The sequence below is a fragment of the Sorex fumeus genome, unplaced genomic scaffold (genome assembly GCF_029834395.1).
Source record: "Sorex fumeus unplaced genomic scaffold, SorFum_2.1 ptg000034l, whole genome shotgun sequence".
Classification (NCBI taxonomy): Eukaryota; Metazoa; Chordata; class Mammalia; order Eulipotyphla; family Soricidae; genus Sorex; species Sorex fumeus.
Window position 1 is genome coordinate 27,576,707 of NW_026606091.1, and position 20,652 is coordinate 27,597,358.

The 20,652-nt window shown below is 51.0% G+C and overlaps 1 pseudogene; it reads left to right on the plus strand.

Annotated features, from left to right (window-relative positions):
• LOC130026602 (polypeptide N-acetylgalactosaminyltransferase 12-like) overlaps nucleotides 1-20,652 on the plus strand; it is a 210,256-nt pseudogene that overhangs the window by 58,831 nt on the left and 130,773 nt on the right.

The window sequence follows — 20,652 nt, forward strand, 5'->3', positions numbered from 1 at the left end:
GCTTGCTGTCACCGGGTGGGCGATAAGTCTTGTCTTCCTCACCTGGAACAAGGTGATCTCTGACTCCAGGAATGTTGCTGTCCACTCAGCCGGTTGCCATTTGGTTCTGCTCACCATTTTTTCAGAGCAAACCTCACATTTGATTCTTGTCAAATTTGGTGATTCCTGACTCATTCATCTTCTCCACCTCCTAGAGTGGGTTTCTCAGAGGTCCTGCCTAGTTTTTCGCTTCTGCCCCTTGTTGTCTGCTTGGTTCCCTTGCCTGAGGCTTGGCAGACAGAATCATTTGCCAGCCCCGCTTAGCTCACCCCGCTGCGGCTGATCCTGACAAACTAGAACCTGCAGGTTAATCTTCTGGCGATGCTTAGTGATGAGTGACTCTCTGGGATTTTTTCTCATTTCTGGCCTGACTCTGAGAGATGTCCATTCTACAGTGAGGCCCTCAGGAGTGGCCAAACCTGACCACGGCTGGGCCTGACCAGCCTTCAGCTCCCTGGCCCTTCTCAAGTTCATTCTTTCAACTGGCTCAAAGACCCCTCCCCCTCCTGGCTGGTTTGAGTAGAGCAGCGTTCAGTCTTCATTGGAGAAAACACCTTTTCCTCCCTGCTAGGCACTGAGCAGGCCCAGGGCCCATTGATTGAAGAGACAACTGCAGCCAGGGAGTCTGTTTGGATCTGGACCCTTACTGCCCATGGCATTCTGGACCTGTAAGGTGTTTTTCTACCTGGATGGCTAGTTGAGTCAGAGACCCTCTTCCTGTTCCCAATCACCACAGCCCCCATCTGGCCTCTGGGGCACACAGAGCAGTGAGGAGACCAGAATCAGCCCTGGGGATGGGGTGATGTTTTTTCACCTCTGGGCTGCTCAGGCAAAAGAGCAGAGCACAGTTAGCAGGCACATCCTCCCCCTGCCCCCTCACCCCTGTCATGATCCTACCATCCAGGGTATATTCTCAATGACTCCATGCTCATCAAGGGTCAACTGTCAATCAAGTTGAAACTAGCACCCTGGTCTGCACTTGCTGGTGACCTTTGTCAGGATTCCTGCCCCGCACACCGCCACCCACCCAGACTCTGTCTCCTTCCCCTCTCTGGTCTCTACAGGTACCTGCAGAGTTTGCATCTGCTTTGGCAGCCTCAGGCAATCCATGGTGTTAGCTCGGTGCACCAGAGAGTCGACCCTGGGGGCTCAGCACAACTCCCCATTTCTATTACTGTTAGTATTTGTGACCAAGGAGACCAGGGCTAGTCTAGGTGCTGGCAGCAGTGCCGTTGGGGCAGACCCTCAGTGCCCGAGCGTTTCTTGCCCTGCTCACACCCAGTCTGCCTCCAGCTCTCCCTGCCAGAAGACCCACGGTTCTACACTTGGACATGGTAACAAGTTGCTGATGCAGATGTTTCTGTTTCCTCGCCTCTTTAAGTTAAACGTTTACAACAATGGTGAAATTTGCTTCTCATCAATGTTGCCTGTCATCTTGCATAAGCTCAGTAAGAGAATTACAGATTCCTTTAATCTGCCGCTTCAAATTTAGTTCAATGTAAAATCAGGCATGAATGGTCAGATCTGTTGGCTTTTCCTGGCCCATGTCATCTGCTCCTACTCCCCAGACTCCAAATCTGGGGCCAGTTTTATTTTGTCTATCCCAGACTCAAGGGTTCCTTGACAATTCTTTTGGCCAGAGACTGTCCCATGCTGTACTCTGGACCATATCACATGTGGGACCTTAGGCCTTCCCTTGTCCAAATCAGGGTCACCTGGCGCATGTCTGAGGTCCATCCAAGGCCCTCCACGTGATGCACATTTGAGAATGTTTGAATTAAGGACAATCACTGGGAAACTGAAACTTTAGTAAGACGAATATCCAGGATGAGATCAGGACCCACCTGTGACTGCATCAAGCATCAAGCAGTGTCTGTGTGGGGGTCTCTTTGCCAGGAGCCCAAGAGAATACCAAGGCCATCAAGGAGAGAAAAACTTACATTTCACTGATATTCTGGTCTGGGAAATGATGCTCTTTTGTCTACATAGTTTCACAGTAGAAAATTCCCAACATCCTCACTGAATCACATGCCAAATACCAAAGGAAACATATGGGCTTTACCTGGAACTTGGGAGTCAACATCCTAGACCAATCAATGCCCTCAACCCCACATAAAAATTCCAGAGTCAGTTTGGCGGGGATCCCACATTGTAGATGCAAGAGAGAAATAGTCACAGGCTAGGAAACAGCAGAGACCCGATGAGGCCCGCATGGGATCCTCACACTCCGCACTGCATTGACAGGCAGCTCCTGGGACACGGCCAGGGCAAGGCTGACTGCTCAGTGTGATACCAAGCAGGTCCCCTCTTCTGCCAACACTCTCTGGGACCCCTGTGTCTTCCTGAGTGTGGTGAGTCTAGGGCATGATACCTGCCGCTGTGAGAGCCGTGGGGTTCAGGGACCTTGCAAAAGGGTCCGTTCCTGGGGTGGGGAGGGGGCACTTGGAGGGCTTCTTCCTTCCAGTCCTCACCCAACACTAGCCCACAGTTGGAAATTTGGTGCCTGAGCCCACAGGGTCACAAGGTACCTCCCCATGGGCTAGGAAATACACGTCATCTTGCACTTCCTGAAAGTCACGGGGTAAGTGGAAGGCTCCTCTTAGGGCATAAAGGTGGCAGGGTGAGGGGAGTGCTGGACATGTGCCAGCTCTGACCTCCGGCAGCTTAGAAAAAGTAGCGGCCCTTGAGCACAGTTCCTGACCTCCCAAAGAACACCAGACCCCCACTCTGTTCTTCTAAGACTGTGGTGAGCCACCCAGGAGACACACATATAATACTATGAGTATTTTACCTGTCATGTCATGTCATGGTTACCCAGGCCTGGCCATTGTGAAGATGAGAAACCAGGCCAGCTTAGTGTTCCCAGTTGGCCTCGGACCTTCATCTTCTGTAGGAGTGTCCTGGCAGGCAGTTGTCCATCCCATCCCTATCTGGGGTTGGGAGACCTCCTGGTCTTCAGGATTTGTCTGGACCCTGAGAGCAGGGCCCAGGCTGTGGTCAGTCATTGCAGATCTGCAGTTCCCTGGAAATCCATAGCAGAGACCATTTCCAGTTCTCCCTTTGGCCAACGTGCCTGAAACAACAATTCTATTTTTTGTCCAAATTTGAAATCCTTGAGTGTTAAAAGTAGGTAAAGGGATATTCCTGATACCCTTTCAGTATCTATATTGTAAACCACAAAAAGGGAGACAAAGAGAGAGAGACAGAGACAGAGAAAAGAGAGAGAGAGAAAAGGCAGAGACAGGGACAGACAGAGACAGAAACAAACAGAGAGAAAGAGAGATAATAAAAACATCTTCCAAAAAGGCTGACCTGAAATATCTGGAAAAAACCCAAGTGCCTGAGAAAGGATGACTGGTTAAATGTCGCGTCCGGCGCTGTGGGGCCGAGCCAGGGTGGGCCGTCAGGGTGAAATCAGCACTCGAGTCACTCAGGGTTCCGTCTTTCAGGAGATGGCATGAATGCGTGCGTTTATTCAGAGCACAGGCACAGACTTAAGTATGTTTCCACAACCCACCCAAAAGAAAGGAAAGGGGATGGGACGTGGGAAAGTGGATGGGACGATGAATAGAGCCATGCACCGTTGGTCAGTCACAGTGGGCAGAGCCATGCACCGTTGGTCAGCCACCTGGTGACCCTTTCGACCTAACGCTACCGGTCGGAGCGGCCTGCTTTGTTACAGTTTTGACATATCCATAGAGACTGCTGTTCCTCGTACATCATTTACAAATCATTTACGAGGGTGCATTTTCCCCAAACTGAAACGTCATGTACAGGGAAGCTGCCCAGCTTTGTCCCCCAAACTGAAACCTCCTATACTGGGAAGTTGCCCAGCTTTGAGCAGGACAAAGGGGGAATGAAAAATCAAGCATTCTTTTACTTGGTCAGTAGGCAACATCTCACCCCATTTTTCCAATTATGGCACGCCAGGACCCCTGTCTTAGGTCGTCCGTCGCCCCGCCGTGGTACCCGTCACTGGGGAGAATGCTTTAGCCCCTGTCTTAGGTGTGCGCGGCGGTGACAGAAGTTGCCCGTCATTGGGTATCCTGGGCAAGGGCATACTTCCTTAACCACGAGGAGGCACAGGGGAGGATTGATGATATTTCTACCAAACCAGGCAGGACCCAGTGTGGCTTGACCAGAATGGAGCATGGCTCAGAAAAGAGGGGCAGGGGTAGGGTAGAGGGGTGATGGGGATGTCTTCGTTCAGTGATCGGGGGGTGGTTCTGTACAGGTCCGGTCCGCACTCCTTCTCCTCCTGCGTTTTCCGGTACCGGCCACGGGATCAGGTCACTGCAACAGATAAAGGAAGAGGCTTCCCAGGCCCATTAGAAATACCTTTCTGAATAGGGCTGCTCTTTGCTAGTTTCTCTCAGTTGCATAAAGTGAATTTGAGTGATTTGCCGATCAACCCTGCCAATCTGGTCTCTGACAAATGAGACAAGTCGACTCAGGATGCAGGGCCTGAATGTAAGCATCAGTAATAGTATGATCAGAGGGCCTGCTATAGTAGATATCAGGGTGGTGAACCAGGGGGATTGATTAAACCATGACTCAAACGACCCTTCGTGAGCCTCTCTCTCCTTCTTACGCCATTCCAGGTCTTCTCTCAGCTTAGCCATGGAATCTCGACTACCCCCGTGTGGTCGGCGTAAAAGCAGCACTCTTCTCCCAGCGCTGCACACAGCCCTCCATTTTTAAGGAAGAGCAAGTCGAGCCCCCTCCTATTTTGCAAGACTACTTCCGACAGGGAGGTCAAGGACTTTTCAAGATGGCTAATAGATTTTTCTATTCGGTCCAGGTCCTCATCAATAGCTGCTCTTAGAGAAGATAGACCAGAATGTTGGGTTACCAGAGCAGCGATGTCAGTGCTGGCACCTGCCAGGCCTATGCCAAACAGAGTGGAGATGGTTAGTGCGGATATGGGTTCCCTGCGGTTCCTACGCATGACATCAGGGGAATTGGACCAATAGTCAAGGAGTACCTCAGCAGGGTGGTATATAATTTTGGAGACAACAATAACCATAAGACAAAATTCTTGGGAGACATTAAATACTGAGCCTGCCAAGTGGGGAGTTAATCCTGAACGTGAACAGGCCCACCAAGCTTCCATTTTTGGTGAGATCCAGGCGGAGTTACTCCATCCCGGGGACTCCACACTCTGTGCACACAACTCCTCCTTGTTTTTAGGGACTGTACCTACACATGTCCCTTGACCGCTAATTTGGGTCATGGTTAGTCCCAGGTGGCGGGCCTTCCACTCTCCAGGGGCTCTGTAATTAAAATTGTATGAGGCGTTAATACCCATAGCCTCATAAAACGGTGGCGTGGGGCTATAGCACAGCCAGCAGGCTTCAGTCAGGTTTGGGGCAGTAGCATTCAGAGTCTGATATGTGGCTTCAAAAAGACTCCTGAGGGAGTTAATGATTGGGCCAAATCTGGGTTTTGGGATGGATAGGCCGGCTGTAACAGGAAGTTGTGTCGTCTTAGGGCCAGCCATGGTAGTAATGGTGGGCTTAAGAGGGGGTTTTGGAGCCTCAAGTGCCTGGTTAGGGCCTAGAGGAACCTGCTGCACGGGTTAGATTTTTAAGAGGATCTGCAGGATAACCCCATGCGATGGCCTGCTATACCACATAAGTCCCCAATTCAGGCGGTTGACCCATCAGGTCTCCGACCTTCCCTTATCAGTGAAGGAGATTTTGACCAGAAGCATTTGGGGGTGGTAATGTACAGAATATGAGCCATATCTCAGTGGCACAGCATAAGAAATATTAACCAGGTCGTGGTCAACCGACCATTTCCAATAGCCATCGTTAGAATCTACGCAAGACCAGCTGGCACAATAGTAAGATTCAGGGCCACCGCAAGTTCTCCTCCATTGGCCTGTCCGGAACCCGGGGCAGGTGAAAAAGCCATTGCGTCTCATAGAGACTCTGGCCCCGGACCTTTCAAAACCATCCTGAAAGGGGTAGGCGTCTTCCAGGGAAATATATAAGTCAGGGAAGCACTGATTAAGGGGTGCTGCGTCGCAGCTTGTGGTACTCCAAACCTCATAATCCTCTCCACTCCTTATGACCCAGGTCTGCCTGAATGGTTGGTGTCGATTGCCATGAGTTTCGGTTGGGTCCTTCATTAATAATATAGCGAGGGTCCAGGCGACAAGCGTCGTTGTGGTCATTTTGTTCCTGTGGAAAAAAGAGAAGGAAATTCGTCTCAGGGCTAAGTACCCAGGAGGTGAGTTTCATTATTTTTCCCAGCTGTGGGGGACAAATGATCGGGGGGCTCATGTACTGGCCTGCCCAGGCGTTCCGGCACCCAAATGGGTTTTTCTGTATTAGTTGGATATACACAGACTGCGCCTCTGACTCTGGCAAGGATTGCTGCCGGTGGTTGCCAGGTTCCTGAGGACAGATCCTTCCATTTCACCATTGCTTTAAGGGGAGCCGGAGTAGCAAAGTGACGTTGGGCTGCACTGCGGCCTGAATCATCGAGGAGCAAAAAATTTAAAATGAATAAGGTTGTGGATAGGAGCGCTTGTGACCCTTGACAGCCTTGGTAGATCTCACCCTCTTTTGTTTTAGAAATGTAAGTTTTGAGATGTCAGTGCGCTCGCTCTATGATAGCCTGTCCTTGGGGGGTTATAGGGAATGCCTGTTGTATGTGTAATGTCCCAGGTTTCACAAAAGGAATGAAAAGCGCGGCTTGTATAGGCCAGTCCATTGTCAGTTTTAATTTGCCTGGGATTTCCCATATATGAGAAAGCAGCAGTAAGGTGATCTATAACATGTTTCGTTTTTTCCCCGGCATGTAGTGAGGCAAAAATCATGCCCGAGTGTGTGTCTATCGAGACATGGAGATAATGCCGGTTACCCAATGAGTTAGTGTGGGTCACATCCATTTGCCAAATATCATTTGCTCTCAGTCCTCTAGGATTGACTCCCAGGGACGGGGAATGTATATAAGGAGCGCAAGCGGGACAGACAGTGGTTATGGAGAGAGCCTCAGCTTTGGAACAACCCGTATGAAAACGAAGAGACTGGGCATTAAGGTGGAATTTTTTATGTAGCTGCATGGCCTTATCACATTCTAGGGATGTCATTATTAAGCGGGTAGCTTTATCTGCTCGTTCATTGCCTTCTGCAAGGGTTCCCGGGAGGCCAGAGTGTCCTCTAATATGACCCACAAAGAGGGGGTCCTTTCTGGCCCAAATCAACAGTTGCAATGTTTGTAATTGAGATAAAATTTTCGAGCCCTCACCTATGTGGGGTGCTGTTTCTAATCGGGGGGAAATATTAGCAACATACACACTATCAGTGTAAATATTGAGGGGCTCATTATGGAATGTCTGCAAGGCCAATAATACAGCAGTTACTTCTGCAAATTGCGCCGAGGTCTCAGCAAGCTGTATGGCGTGAACATCCTGCCCATCAACCACTAAGGCTCGACCGCTCTTAGAGCCATCAGTGAAGAGGGTCCGTGCACCCGGAAGGGGGGTGGTCTTTATGATTCGAGGGAAGATAATAGGGCAAATCCTGAAGCTTTGCAGGAGTTTATGTTTGGGATATGCCTGTGTAATTTGGCCTTTAAAGGAGCAGACAAAAAGGCACCAGGAATCATCATATTGCATCAGATTATTAATCATGTCTTTGGAATAGGGAACGACCAATATGTCCATATCCTTAGCAAAGAGTGCACACCCTATGGTTCTGGCCTTCCAGAGTAAGTGAGAAACTAAGGTGGGATAGGGAATCACAGTTCGGGTGGGGGAAGCTGAGAGGTGGACCCAATATAATGGACCAATCTGCCAGAAAACTCCAGTTGGGGCAAACTCTGAAGCAAGCACTATAAATTGTAGTGGTAGATTGTAATCAATATGGTGTATTTGCATTTCTTCTAAGGCATGTTCTACTTTTCTAAGAGCCAATTGTGCCTCTGGGGTCAATTGACAAGGCGAGGAGGGGTCAGAATCCCCCTTCAATAGTTCAAAAAGAGGTTTGAGCTCTCCCGTGGGCAGGGAGAAGGATGGTCGGAGCCATTGGAGTTCTCCCAAAAACTGTTGCCACTGGTGTAGAGTCTTTAAATGAGAGGTGGCAAACTGTATTTTTTGAGGCACTATTCCCACCTTGTTTATGGTGTATCCTAAATATCTGTATGGGTGGGAGAGCTGTACCTTGTCCGGGGAGATTACAAGGCCTGCTGATTCCAGGGCGACCCGGACATGATCATAGAGTTGAAGTAACAGGTCTTTGGTGGGGCAGGCAGCGAAGATGTCATCCATATAATGAATCAAAAGTGCATTGGGGAAACGAGCCCGGACTGGCGCTAAAACCGCTGCAACATGTATCTGACACATAGTGGGACTATTAGGCATGCTCTGGGGAAGGACTACCCATTGCTAGCACTGATAGGGCTCCTGAAAATTGGAGGAAGGTAGAGAGAAGGAAAATCTTTGACAATCTTTAGGAGCTAATGGAATATTGAAAAAACAATCTTTAAGATCTATCACTAACAATTGCCAGGACTTTGGTATAGCGGAGGGATGGGGGAGCCCTGGCTGCAGGGCCCCCATTGGATGCATGGTGGCATTGACTGCTCTGAGATCTTGCAATAATCTCCACCCGCCTGTCCTTTTCCTTATAACAAAGATTGGGGTATTCCAGGGAGATGTGGATGGGGTAATGTGCCCCTTTTCTAATTGCTCAGACACTAGGGCATGTGCGGCCTGTAATTTCTCTTTAGGTAGGGGCCACTGCTCCACCCAGACTGGATCATCTGATTTCCAGGTAATTGGGGTGGGAGGCTGCTCGACAGTGGCCCCGATTAAAAAGGGCTAGTTTCTTCCAGTTCCTCAATGGGCATTAAAGTCACGGGATTTTCCTGCCCGGGAAATGTGATGCTGGAGGATGGGCAGTCACTAGTGATATGGGCTATGGTCTTAAAGGAGACTGGCGATGTCTGCGAGCGACTGGGTGATGTAACCAGAACCGCGCCCATAGCTGAGAGTATATTTTGTCCCCAAAGATTGGTGGGGAGGTCTGGGACAATATAAGGCTGGAACTGGCCCTTATGGCCCTCGGCGTCCTCCCAGGTCAATACTTGGGTGCTACGGCTGGGTCGGACTTGGCCAAGTCCTTGCAAAACGGCTGTAGCCATTGTGGCAGGCCAGTTGGCAGGCCAATATTTACTGGATATCACTGAGATATCTGCCCCAGTATCTAATAGCCCAGAGAATTCCTTTGAGTTGATTCTTAGCGCATAGCGTGGTCGGGAAGCCATATGGGCAATCCAAAATATTTGGGCTGGATTATCTGAGAAGTCTCCGTTTGTCTGACCCTGGACCGAGAGCGTCGAGGTGGGGCCTTGCCACGTCGGGAGGAGGAGCAGGCGTGCAATCAGCTGTCCCTTTTCTATCGTCACAATGCCACGGGGGGGAATCTGCCAAGACATGAATTTGTCCTATGTAGCTCTCTGTGATAGATCCTGGGTATATCTGCAATCCTTGCAGGAGAGCCTTTTCTGACCCTAGAATGAGGCCAGTGGTTCCGGGTGGTAGGGGGCCATAGACCCCCGTCTCCAAACTTTCAATTCCCATAGATGGTGTTAGTACCGCCCAGACAGAGGCATAAAGGTCTAGACCTGAGCTGGGAATTGGGGAGCCCCTGACAGAGGGAGGGAAGCTATCGGGAGCGGGCTGATACTTTGACCGGATGTCTGATAGGCCTCCTGCCTGAAGGCTTGCAGGGCCCGAGGCAGGCCCCTCCCGCCGTTTCCCTGTGGCAGTGGATTGCCTAAATTATCCGGTCGGAGCGACACTCGGCTGCCCAGTGATTGCCTCACTTGCATCTGGGACATAGCCCGGGTGATCCCCCCTTCTTCCGCAAGGGGTTGTTGGGACATTCCTTTTTGAAATGGCCTGGCTGTCCGCATTGATAGCAGCCTTGCTTGGGGTTTTTTGGGGAATCCCTGAAAGCCTGGAAACCTGGGAAGTTGCCCAGCTTTGAGCAGGACAAAGGGGGAATGAAAAATCAAGCATTCTTTTACTTGGTCAGTAGGCAACAGTTAAAGAAACTTTGGTACATCTACACAATGGAATACTAAGCAGCTGTTAGAAAGGATGAATTCATGAAATGTACATACAAGTGGTACTACATGGAAAGTACCATGCTAAGTGAAATGAGTCGGAAAGAGAGGGACAGACATAGAAAGACTGCATTCATCTGTAGAATATAAAGTAACAAAATAGGAGACTAACACCCAAGAATAGTCTCGATAAGTACCAGGAGGTTTGCTCCATGGCTTGGAGGCCAGCCACACATGCTGGGGGAAACGGCAGCTCAGATAGGGAAGGGAGCACCAAGTAAAGGGTGTTGGGAGGGTCCTGTCTGGATGGGAGAAGCATGCTGAAAGTAGATTATAGACCAAACATGAATGCCACTCAATGCCTCTTTTGCAAACCACAGCACCCAAAAGGAGAGAGAGAACAAAAGGGAATGCCCTGCCACAGAGCCAGAGTGGGATGGAGGGAATGGGGGGTGGGAGGGATACTGGGATCCGTGGTGGTGGAGAATGGGCACTGGTGGAGGGATGGGTACTCGATCATTGTGTAACTGAAATCCAAACACAAAAATTTGTAAGTCTATAACAGTACCTTATGGTGTTTCACTAATAAAAATTTTTTTAAAAAGACTGGCCTGGGTGGAGAGGTGGGTGGGCGGGTGATGGGAGGGAAACTGGAAACTTTGGAGGTGGGATATGTACACTGATGGAGGGATGGGTGAACAATGATGACTGAAGCCTAATCATGAACAGGTTTGTAAGGGTCTATCTCACATCGATTTAATAAAAAAAATTTAATAGGAGAATGCCTTATATTTGGATTTATAGAATTAGATGTGTAGTACATTTTCTGAGGTGAAATCCAGAGCTCAGCTGAGGCACTGGGATCTTTATAGAATTGGGGAGATGTGATGCTGGACTTGAGTTTGGAGACAGTGCATGATGAGTAGATCGTTGATTTAAATGTGTCCTGCTTTGAGCACCATTCAACATGTCATTACTTAATCTCTTTTTTACAAATGATTATTTCATTGACTTTAAGGGGAAACTCTGTATGGGCATTTATAAATGGCAAACAAATTTCATTTGCATTAGATATGGAAGTGGGAAAATGCTGCAGGGAACCTGCACAGGCCTCTCGGGGTACAGAGATGGGGGTGAGGGACAGGCCCAAGGGACCTTCCCGAGTGGCAGTTTGTGATTGACAGGTACAGGCAGTTACTGGCCTTTAGAAGTTAGGGTGAGTGGTCAGCTCTTTCAGCCCACATGCTCTTTTGAACACGTCCTCCCTTCACATCTCACTGAGTAAGTTTTTTTCAAGAAAACTATCTTGCAGGATTGGAGGGGTGGTCCAGAGGGAAGGGCATTTGCCTTGTGGACCAGCCAATTCAGATGTGACCCCGGGCACCGCATATGATCCCTGAAACCCCACCAGGAGTCGTCCCTGAGTACAGAGCTAGGAGTAAGGCCTGAGCAACACTGGGTATGTCCCTCCAAAAATGTCCAAGTATAGCAAAAAGAGAGCGGGGGAGAGTTAGAGGGGTGGTTCTGATTGCAGTGGGACTCACTGAAGCATTTGGGAAATTCACACGCACCATTGTAAACCGGTATTCCTTTCGGGATGCAGTGTAGAAAAATCAACGGAAAGTTAAAATTTTTATTTTGAAAAAGATCAAAGAGGCCAGGAAATAGTAGAGCAGGAAGGGCACTTGGGTTATCTGACTTCAATCTCTGGCGTCCCATAGAATCCCTTGAGCATGGCTGGGACTGATCCCTGCTGTGGTTCCAAAACCAAATAAGCAAAAAAACAAGGAAATGTAATATATCAAAAGCTAGAACAGGTGGTGAGGAGTCTGCTTGCATACTTCTATCCTGGGCTGATTCCTGGCACCTCGTATGGATCCTTGAGCACCATTAGGGGTGATCCCTGAGCACAGGACAGGAGACAGGGTCCCCAGTCAAGGGAGGTCTCATCTCTTAGGCCCCTGGAGCAAGACCATGGGGGCCTGTGCAGGGCACAGATTGCCCAGGCGCTGCCAGCCTTGGGCCTGGGAGTCGGTGCTTGACCTCCACATCCCTGGACCAAGAGTAGGATGCCCTGGCTGCCTGTCCTCACTCCCAGCCTTGCGCCCACAGGTGGGACTGCAGGACGAACAGGTGAGTGTCCGCGGCAGCAACAGGACTAGGATCTCGGCCTCCCGCAGTAGGACGTGGCCTCTGACCAGTGTCGGTCTCTGAGATTGAGCAGGAGGAGGAGCAGGTGCTACTGCAGAGCCAGCTCCAGATCAGCTGCAAGGGGAGTGAATCAGGACAAGGTGGATATGGAGAAATGACAGAAGGTGCCGGGGGAGACCCACTGTGAGGGTAGGAGCCCGCCTGGGTTGGTGGGAGGAAGGACAGGCCAGGACGCCACCCACTATAATATATCAAAATCTAGAAGAGGCTAGAGGGGTTTTGGGGGTGCGGATTGGCCCTCACTGCACAGAGAGGGTCCTAGTAGCGGGAAGGCTGCTGGGTCGAGGTAGGGGTAGGCCCCATCTCTTAGGACTTTGGAGAAAGACCCCCAGGGGAATGTGCAGGGGACAGATTACCTGATGTGCTGTTTTCCTTGGGCCTGTGTGTGAGTGTCTGGGCCCTGAATGTTGTGGTGGGATCTGGACAGCCTTCGGCCCTGTCTCATGACAGAGATGTGCATGCAAGACCAGAAGGTGCAGTGCCTGCTGCCTGGAATGCTTCTGCTGGTATCAAAAGCAGCACACAGCTGGAACCCCACACCTGGATGTCCCACTCACCTGGGCTCCAAGGTCGAGCAGGTTCTGAGGCACAAGCCGCTCATGGACAAGCTGCAGCAGGTGCTAACCAAGCAGCAGGCCCTGCTAGAGGCCACCTTCCGGGAGCTGAGGGAAACCCAGGTGAGGGGATGGGCAGGGGCTCAGGGACAGGAAGGCGCATCAGGCCCTAGACCTGCCTACTCACCTGGTGCCTTCATCTTTAGGGGATCCTCAGTCCTGAAATCAGGAGCAACTGAGCCCCAGGCCTTTCTGGAATTCCAAGGTTACCCTTTAAGAGGGTGAGTGGTGCGGTGGGTCACCAGGAGGGAGAAGTTCCTGATGGGGATCTGGAGGTGGGGCTCTATGGGAGGTGGAGCCAGGCGGGACCCCTGAGATGCCTCCACCTTCCTTGCTTGGCTGAGACCCTGGAGTGCCCCATAGTCAATCCAGTGTCGAAGAACACGGAGTTGGAGGTGAACATAGTGGAGGTTTTTGAGACCATGACCTCTATGGAACTCGAGGTGATGGTCATGAAGGACAGGCTGGTGGCATGTGAGAAGACTAAGGATCTGGATGACTAAGGTCTGAGACTAATGTCTGGTGTCCAGACCTGGGGAGCGGGATGATGGATTGTGTGAAGAACCCAGAGAGACCCTCCTTTTCCTGTCTGTGAGGAACAGGAGGCCGCAGACCTCAGATCCGGATCCTGTAATGACCTGTCCCCAAATAACCAGAATCCAGCTCTTCCGCTTGAGTTCAGCTGGCAAGCTTGTTCACCATTAATCCACTTTTTTCTATCCTGATGATGTACCCTGTGTTCTTCAATTCCAACTAATCTAGCCCTGATCCAGTTCTTCCCACTCTCCTCCTTCCTCCCTCGTCCCCGCTCTTCCACTTTCCCTCAGCACTAGACCCTAGGGATCAAGGGGGCAGAAAGGTCCCCCAACACTAGACCGCAGGGATCAGTGGGACAAAAATGTCTCCTACCTCTAGGCACCAGGGATGTTGGGAGCAGAAATTTAAACTGGGCCACACTCAAACTTCAGTCATGATAGCTCCAAAACCCAAACAAGGGCTTGAGGTGGGAGTTCTCCCTTCCCAGTACACAGTCCCGTTTCTCCATATGGCAGCCCTGAAGCTAATGGGGGCTGGAAACATCAGAGCAACCAGTTCTAGACACTCTTTGGGGGCTGGTTGGGCACTAATGAATTGAGGAGAAGAGAGAGGAAGGAGGCATGCTGGGTAACTCTCTGACAGTCACTGTCCTATTTCCAAGCTTGTTTCAATAAATGGATCCATCCCAGGCCGTGTGGGTATGTGTCTCTGGCGAGGTGTGTCCTGCTAGCAGTTGGCAGTTGCTTCTAGATTGTGGGTGGCCCTTGCCATGGGATTCACCATGTCTAGAGCCTGTCATCTGCATGCCACTGAGTACGATGTTAATGACCCCAGGAGAGTACCTCTAAGATTTGGAGTGGTAACTTTCAAAATATGGTGGTTTGAAGGTACGATGGTGGTGGAATTGGTGTCTGAATATTAAATGTAATAAATTATTGTAAACAACTTTATAAAAACAAAATAAAAATTTGCAAAAAAGTCAGCAAAATATAAAGCATGAAAAGAGAACAGAAAAATCAAAGATACACCAATCTAATGCTTTATTTTAAAAAACAGAAAAGACAATGGCGTCTAAGCTACAAAGATAGCTCACAGAATGGGAAAAATTATTTACCCAATACCTAGTTGATGAAAGGCTAATATCCAAGTTATATAGCACATTGGTAGAACTTTACAAAAACATTATCTCCCAACCCCATCAAACAAATGCAGAGAGGAATAATGAACAGAAACTTACTCCAAGAAGAAATTCAAGGGCTGGAGCGATAGTACAGTGGTAGGTTGTTGCTTTGCACGTGGCTGATCTGGGTTTGATCCCCGCCATCCTACGGGCTACACCCGCCTTGGAACCCCAAGTGTTCTGTGAGAACCAGAAGGCAGTGTCCTTCCTAAAGACACCCCATGCACACCCCATCCTCCCTCTCACCTAGAGGTGGAAATCACACCCAGATCCAAGACAGACCTGAGCCAACAACCCGTCAAAGACAAATTGTGTTGGCAGAAGATCAGGCAGACTGTGATGCCCGTGAGGTAAGTAGGCTGCAGACACCCATCCCAGGGCACGAAGGGACCTGCCTGAAAGTGATGTGTTCCCCCCAAGAGTCAAAAATGGTTAAACAGAATTCTTACTCACCTGTAATTCCGTCTTTTACCTACCCTGTTAAAATCATATTCCTCTACCCCAACCTTGTCTTTCTTGCCTCTTCCATCCCGCCCTTCCCCTCTTCCCCCTTCCACCTTCCTGCCCCCTCCCTTCTCCCCTCCTCTGCCCCTTCCCATTGAGGAATGGGGCTATGGGGCTATGAGGCTATGGGGCTACACAAAGCAATTGCAGACGTGCCCCCATGGCAGGGATGCTGCGTACTAGGAGTGGCGAGATGACCCAAACAGAACAACATTGAGACTCGTACTCTGCAAGTAAAGAAGTTACACAGTCTCCAAGGAAGCTCAGCTAGAGAAGAGGGCAGCAAATAAAGGGTGCTGGGAGGATCCTCCCAGGGTGGGAGAAGCATGCTGAAAGTAGACTATAGACCAAACATGACTACCACTCAGTGCCTCTCTTGCAAACCACAGCACGCAAAGGGAGAAAGAGAACAAGGGGGAATCCCCTGCCACAGAGGTAGGGTGGGAAAGGAGGGGGAAGGGAGGTGGGAGGGATGCTGGGACCCGTGGTGGTGGAGGATGGGCGCTGGTGGAGGATGGGTACTTGATCATTGTCTGACTGAAACCCAAGCAAAAAATTTATAAGTCTACAACTGTACCTCATGGTGTTTCACTAATAAAAAAATAATAAAAAAATTCTTGAATAAAAAAATAGTTACACAGCCTCCAACACATCCATATGTGCAGGAACAAACTCAAAACCTAAAATAAAGAACCAGTAAAAAATCCAAAGAAATAAATTTCAATTTTTAATATGAAAATTAAGAGATCATGGGGTCTCACCATGTTTCGCGCTTGTCCCTATCCCTCCCCGAGCGCACCCCTCCTCCCCAAGCCTTTCCAGAGGGATTCAGGGCTTCTTTATTATGATCTTGACCCAGATGCCACTCAGGTTGGAAACTGTTCCTGAACTGTTCAGTGGTTCTGAGCAAGAGATGTAATCCACTGCTTCTTGCAAGTCAGAGGATGGGGTCCCATCCGATAGGCAGAAAGGCTAGGGAATTAATCTAGAGTTGCAAAAGTTAGATTTGGGTTTTCACATCATAATCCCAGGAACTGTGCCATCTGGGAAATTGGTAGACACTGGGGCCCTTTGTTAGTCATCAGTGTCACCCCTGAATGGGGACCTGGAGGTAGGTAAATTGTTTACCTCGGTGGCACAGCGAGAGATCAGAGCCCCCTGCCTCAGAGACAGGTATACTCAGACCTCTTCCAATGGCCCCATCCTGGGTCAGGCCACCTAGAACCTGGTGCCCTTTCTCAAGCACTAAGAGGATCAACCTCTGTGCCTCTGGAGCCCTACTGCTGATTTGAAAGGGTTTTTTTGGGTTATTTTTCTTTTTTTCACTTCTCAATGCTCATTCTTCCAGGAGGTCTGGTGCCCAGCCTCAACCAAGAGCTGGAGCAGTGCGTCTGAGGCTATCTTTCAGTACTCTTGGGCTTCTGACACTAAGACCTTATCATCTACAGATTGCAGGATGGTCCATTCAAGGGCTCCAACGAGGATTTTCTTAAGTCCAGAGCCAGGGTCTTCCTGAAGAAGGTGGCCGAGTTTTTGAATTCTTGGGCAATGGGTCCACAGTAACTGAGGTTTCCTCCTGTGTCTGGATCCTTTGGCCCAAAGGCAAACAGGGGTCTTCTTCCTGGAACAATTTGCAAAGGGGGACACACATCTTTTGAGGTTCAGGCCGGTCAATCATTGGGCACTAGAGGAAAACAGACTCAAGAGAGTGGAAGGGCTGGGTACCACAAGGTGACCAGCAGGAGCGACCACACTGACTCGGCGCTGGTCATGACTTCTCAACTGAGGCCAATGGGTTGCTCCCAGTTGAGCTGCATCCCACCACTATTCCTGCCTCCCAGACCTGCGCAGTATCTTTCCCTATCCCTACCCACACCTCAGGAGTTACCTGACATTGAGGCTGTCTCTGGAGGCTCACTCCTAGCATGAGTTTACCAGCAGAGGGGTATGATACTGCCATTAGAGGGCGCCTGGAGAGGGTATTTTCCAAAGAGGGAATCCACAGTGTCAAGGTGGACATTTATTTGCTCTTCTAGCTCTGTCGGGAGATCGAACGCCAATAAGATACTAAAGTGGGGAACAGGGAGAGCCTTGTTTTCCATATGGAACCCCCAGCATCTGCTGAGACCATGGATTCTCAGGCCCAGCAAAAGCCGGGAAGGGCTGCACCTCTGATACCTTCATCGAACTCTGCTTCCTATGTTGCCCTGTCTTGAGGTCATGGGGCGACAGTTTCCACGAGGCTTTTCTTGGGAGTGTAGGTACCAACTCCTGCTCCCCAGGGTAGCCTGTCTGAAATTAGCCTGCGAGAAATGTGGGTAGAGGTGCACTCTCCTCTACAGCAGGGCTCAGGAAATCCTAGTATCAGGACTTGAACAGGGCTGGGCCGCATCAAGGCAAGCACCTTAAACCCTGCAATATCCCTGGGGCCCATTCTTGAAAAGTCTGAAAGTGCTTGGATTGGAAGCTTCGGGTTCCACGGGGCTGTCTCCCTGGGCACGGTGCCGTGCAGAAGGGGGAGTGAGGCATCTTTAAGGGAGCCCAACTCTACAGGAAGGAGATTTAGGTGGGAAGCAGCTGAAAAAAAAATACCGCTTGGAGCAGGGCATTAGTCCAGCAGATAAAGTGATCATCTTGCACACTGCTGACGTTGGATCAATGGGCCCCCCTAGTTCTACTAGTAATGGTCCCTGAGCTAAGTCGGGGTAAAGCCTGAGCATGTCTGGGTGTGGTGCTAACACCCAAAGAAAAGTGCTGCAAGCAGACAGGGCCGGCCTTTTCCCAGTGCCCTAAGGAAGGACTGCTCAAATTCTTAGAGGCCATAAGAGGGATTTCCCTGTTAGGTGGAAGGGGTGAGGGAGGGGAAGGGGGTGACAGCAGTGGCTCTCCAGTTGTGACTCTGCCTGAGCAGTGACAGTCCACTTGGACAGTCCACAGTGGCCTGACTCAGGCCAGGACTTGGCTGCTGGTTTGACACAAAAGTGTCCTGAAAATGTGTGTAAGGGTCCTCAGGAGGAAGAAGCCCCCAGTGGGGGTCAAGAGGCAGGACACCCGGGGGGCAGAACCAGGTGGACCCTGCTCCCGAGCCCTCCACCTCCCTTGGTTGGCTGAGAGCCTGGGGCTGCCCCGCAGTCTATCCAGTTTCAGTCAATCTAAGGGCACTGAAGTGGAGGCAAACACAGTGGAGATCATAAAGCCAGAGGAGCTGGAGGTGGTAACAGTCAAGAAGGACAAGCTGGCGGTGTGGGGAAGACCGTGCATCTGGAGGCAGAAATGTCCCCGAACACTGGGCAATGGGGATGTGGGGGGTCAGAAATGTCCCCCAATAATAGACACTAGTGGTCTGGGAGGCAAAAAAAGGCCCCAAGCAGTAGGCACCAGTGACATGGGGTGCAGATGTTTCCCCTAACAATAGACAGCATGGTTCCGAGGACAGAAATGTTCACAATTACTCGGCACCCTCTCTCAAGGATGCTTGAGGGAGAAGTGGGCCCAACAAACCTTCTCCCTGTTGACCCTTGGAGCGGTCATCTAGGGGTCACGTCCGGATGTTTACCCTTCTACGGGCCATCTACTGGTCACCTCTAGGAGTCATCTCTAGGGGATCGTTGGAAATTGGCAGAGCGCAACGGACGGTAAGAAAAGGCCCTGCTTTGGGCCTCCACTGGTCAGTGTATGGCCCCGAGGCCACAGGATCAAGCCTGGGCCCATTTCCTGCAAGTCTTCCGACAGTTTTGTCCCCAGCAGCCTCTGTCCTCGTCAGGGTCTCCGGGACTCTGGGATGGGAGTCCCCAGAGAGCCCCTCCGGAAAGAACAGAATTTTAAAACATCAAGTGTATCTTATACAGGCGGAAGATTGCTTGGCAGAGCGTCATTTTTTTAGGGGAGAGTGATTTGGGCTGGTGCACAGCACCAGGAGCTTGAAGCCTGTGATGTCTGAGGATTGCAAGGCGGGGAGGAGTGACTTCCAGTGTTGAGGGAGGGGCCCAGTGAATGGGACACTGTGACAGGGGAGAAAGGCTGGGAGCAGGAGCAGGGCGAGTCTCCCCGTCCCTCCGCACCTGTGTCCTGCTCTGCGGGCAGCCAGAGGAGATGGGGTCAGCTCTCCACTCCCCAGAATGTTACGACCATGAAAATGCAGAGAGCTCTAGGGCCGGGACATACAACGCTTGTTTCTAGTTGTCCCTCGTGTCCCTGCCAGCACTGCCAGGAGGGCTCCAGTGGGTCCAAAGCAGGAAAGAATCCAATTTGTAAGGGGCCCGGAGCAGCAGATGGCGGTGAGAAATGAGCAGCCCCCGAGATGAGCAGGAGGAACCAAGAGTCGGGGCTGTGGACCATGAAGTTTGGGTGGGGTTGAAGGTCTGGGGTCCTTGACTGTCTGCTTCCTCTCAGGTTTACCGGCCTCTGTGTGCCCCCGAAACAGCCACATCGTTGACAACATTTGCAAGGACAGGTGGAGGCAGGAGATTCCAGGAACAACGGGTGAACCCAGAGAACAAGTGCGGATGCAAGTGGGGGCCAAGGGGACTGAGCTGGGGTGAGAGAAGCGGGCACAGTGCCGCCTGGAGTCTGAGGACTGTGGGGTGGCTGGCCGGGAGCCCGGCCAGGCTCGAGTTGTGTCTCTGTAACAGTGGAAGGGGTCTGGGTAACATTCCCCAGTCTTGGAGCTGAACGAGTCTCCTATCATCTCCAATTATCAGCTATCATTCCAACATGTCTTCACTGCGAGCCCAGGAAAAGTTGCCGAACATGAAGAGTTTTGAGAGAGGGTGCAGGGGTTTGCTGGCCATCAGCTCCCCTCCACCCTGGGGTATTCTTGGGGCATAACAATTCAGTCTTCTGGGCTGTGACTTTCCTGGTCTGTGAAATGGGCTGGTGAGACCCCCTGTGAGGCCAAGAGCCTGCCTTGGGTGATGGCAGGAAGGACAGGTCAGAATGCCCTGAGGGCTGTGGTGGCACTGACTGGCCCACACTACACAGAGGGGTCTGGAGTTGGCAGTTGCCAGGTAGGAGTCAGGGTCCGAGGCAGAGGGAGACCCAACTCCTAGGCTCTGGGACAAAGACCCCATGGGGGCCTGTGGCTGAGGGTCTGAGTCCTGCATCTCCTGGATGGGAAGTATTTGGCCCTCCTGCCTGTCCTCACAGACACAGTCCTACCTCCCACAGATGCCGGTGCACGACGAAAAGGTGCAGTGCCAGTGGCTTCCCGGGGGAATTTTCTGCTGCTACCTGGAAATGCACATAGCTGCCGACAAGAGCACCTGGATGCCCGCTGTCACCTGGGCTCCAAGGAGGAGCAGCTGAACCAGCGGATGCTGCGGCAGAAGCAGCCCATAGACCAGCTGCTGCAGGTGCCACCAAGGCAGCAGGCCCTGCTGGAGGCCGCCATCAGGGAGCTGAGGGAGACCAGGTGAGAGAGGGGCCACGGGCTCAGGGGCAGGAAGGCCCTAGACCTGCCTCCTTAGCTAGTGCCTTCACCCCAGGTGC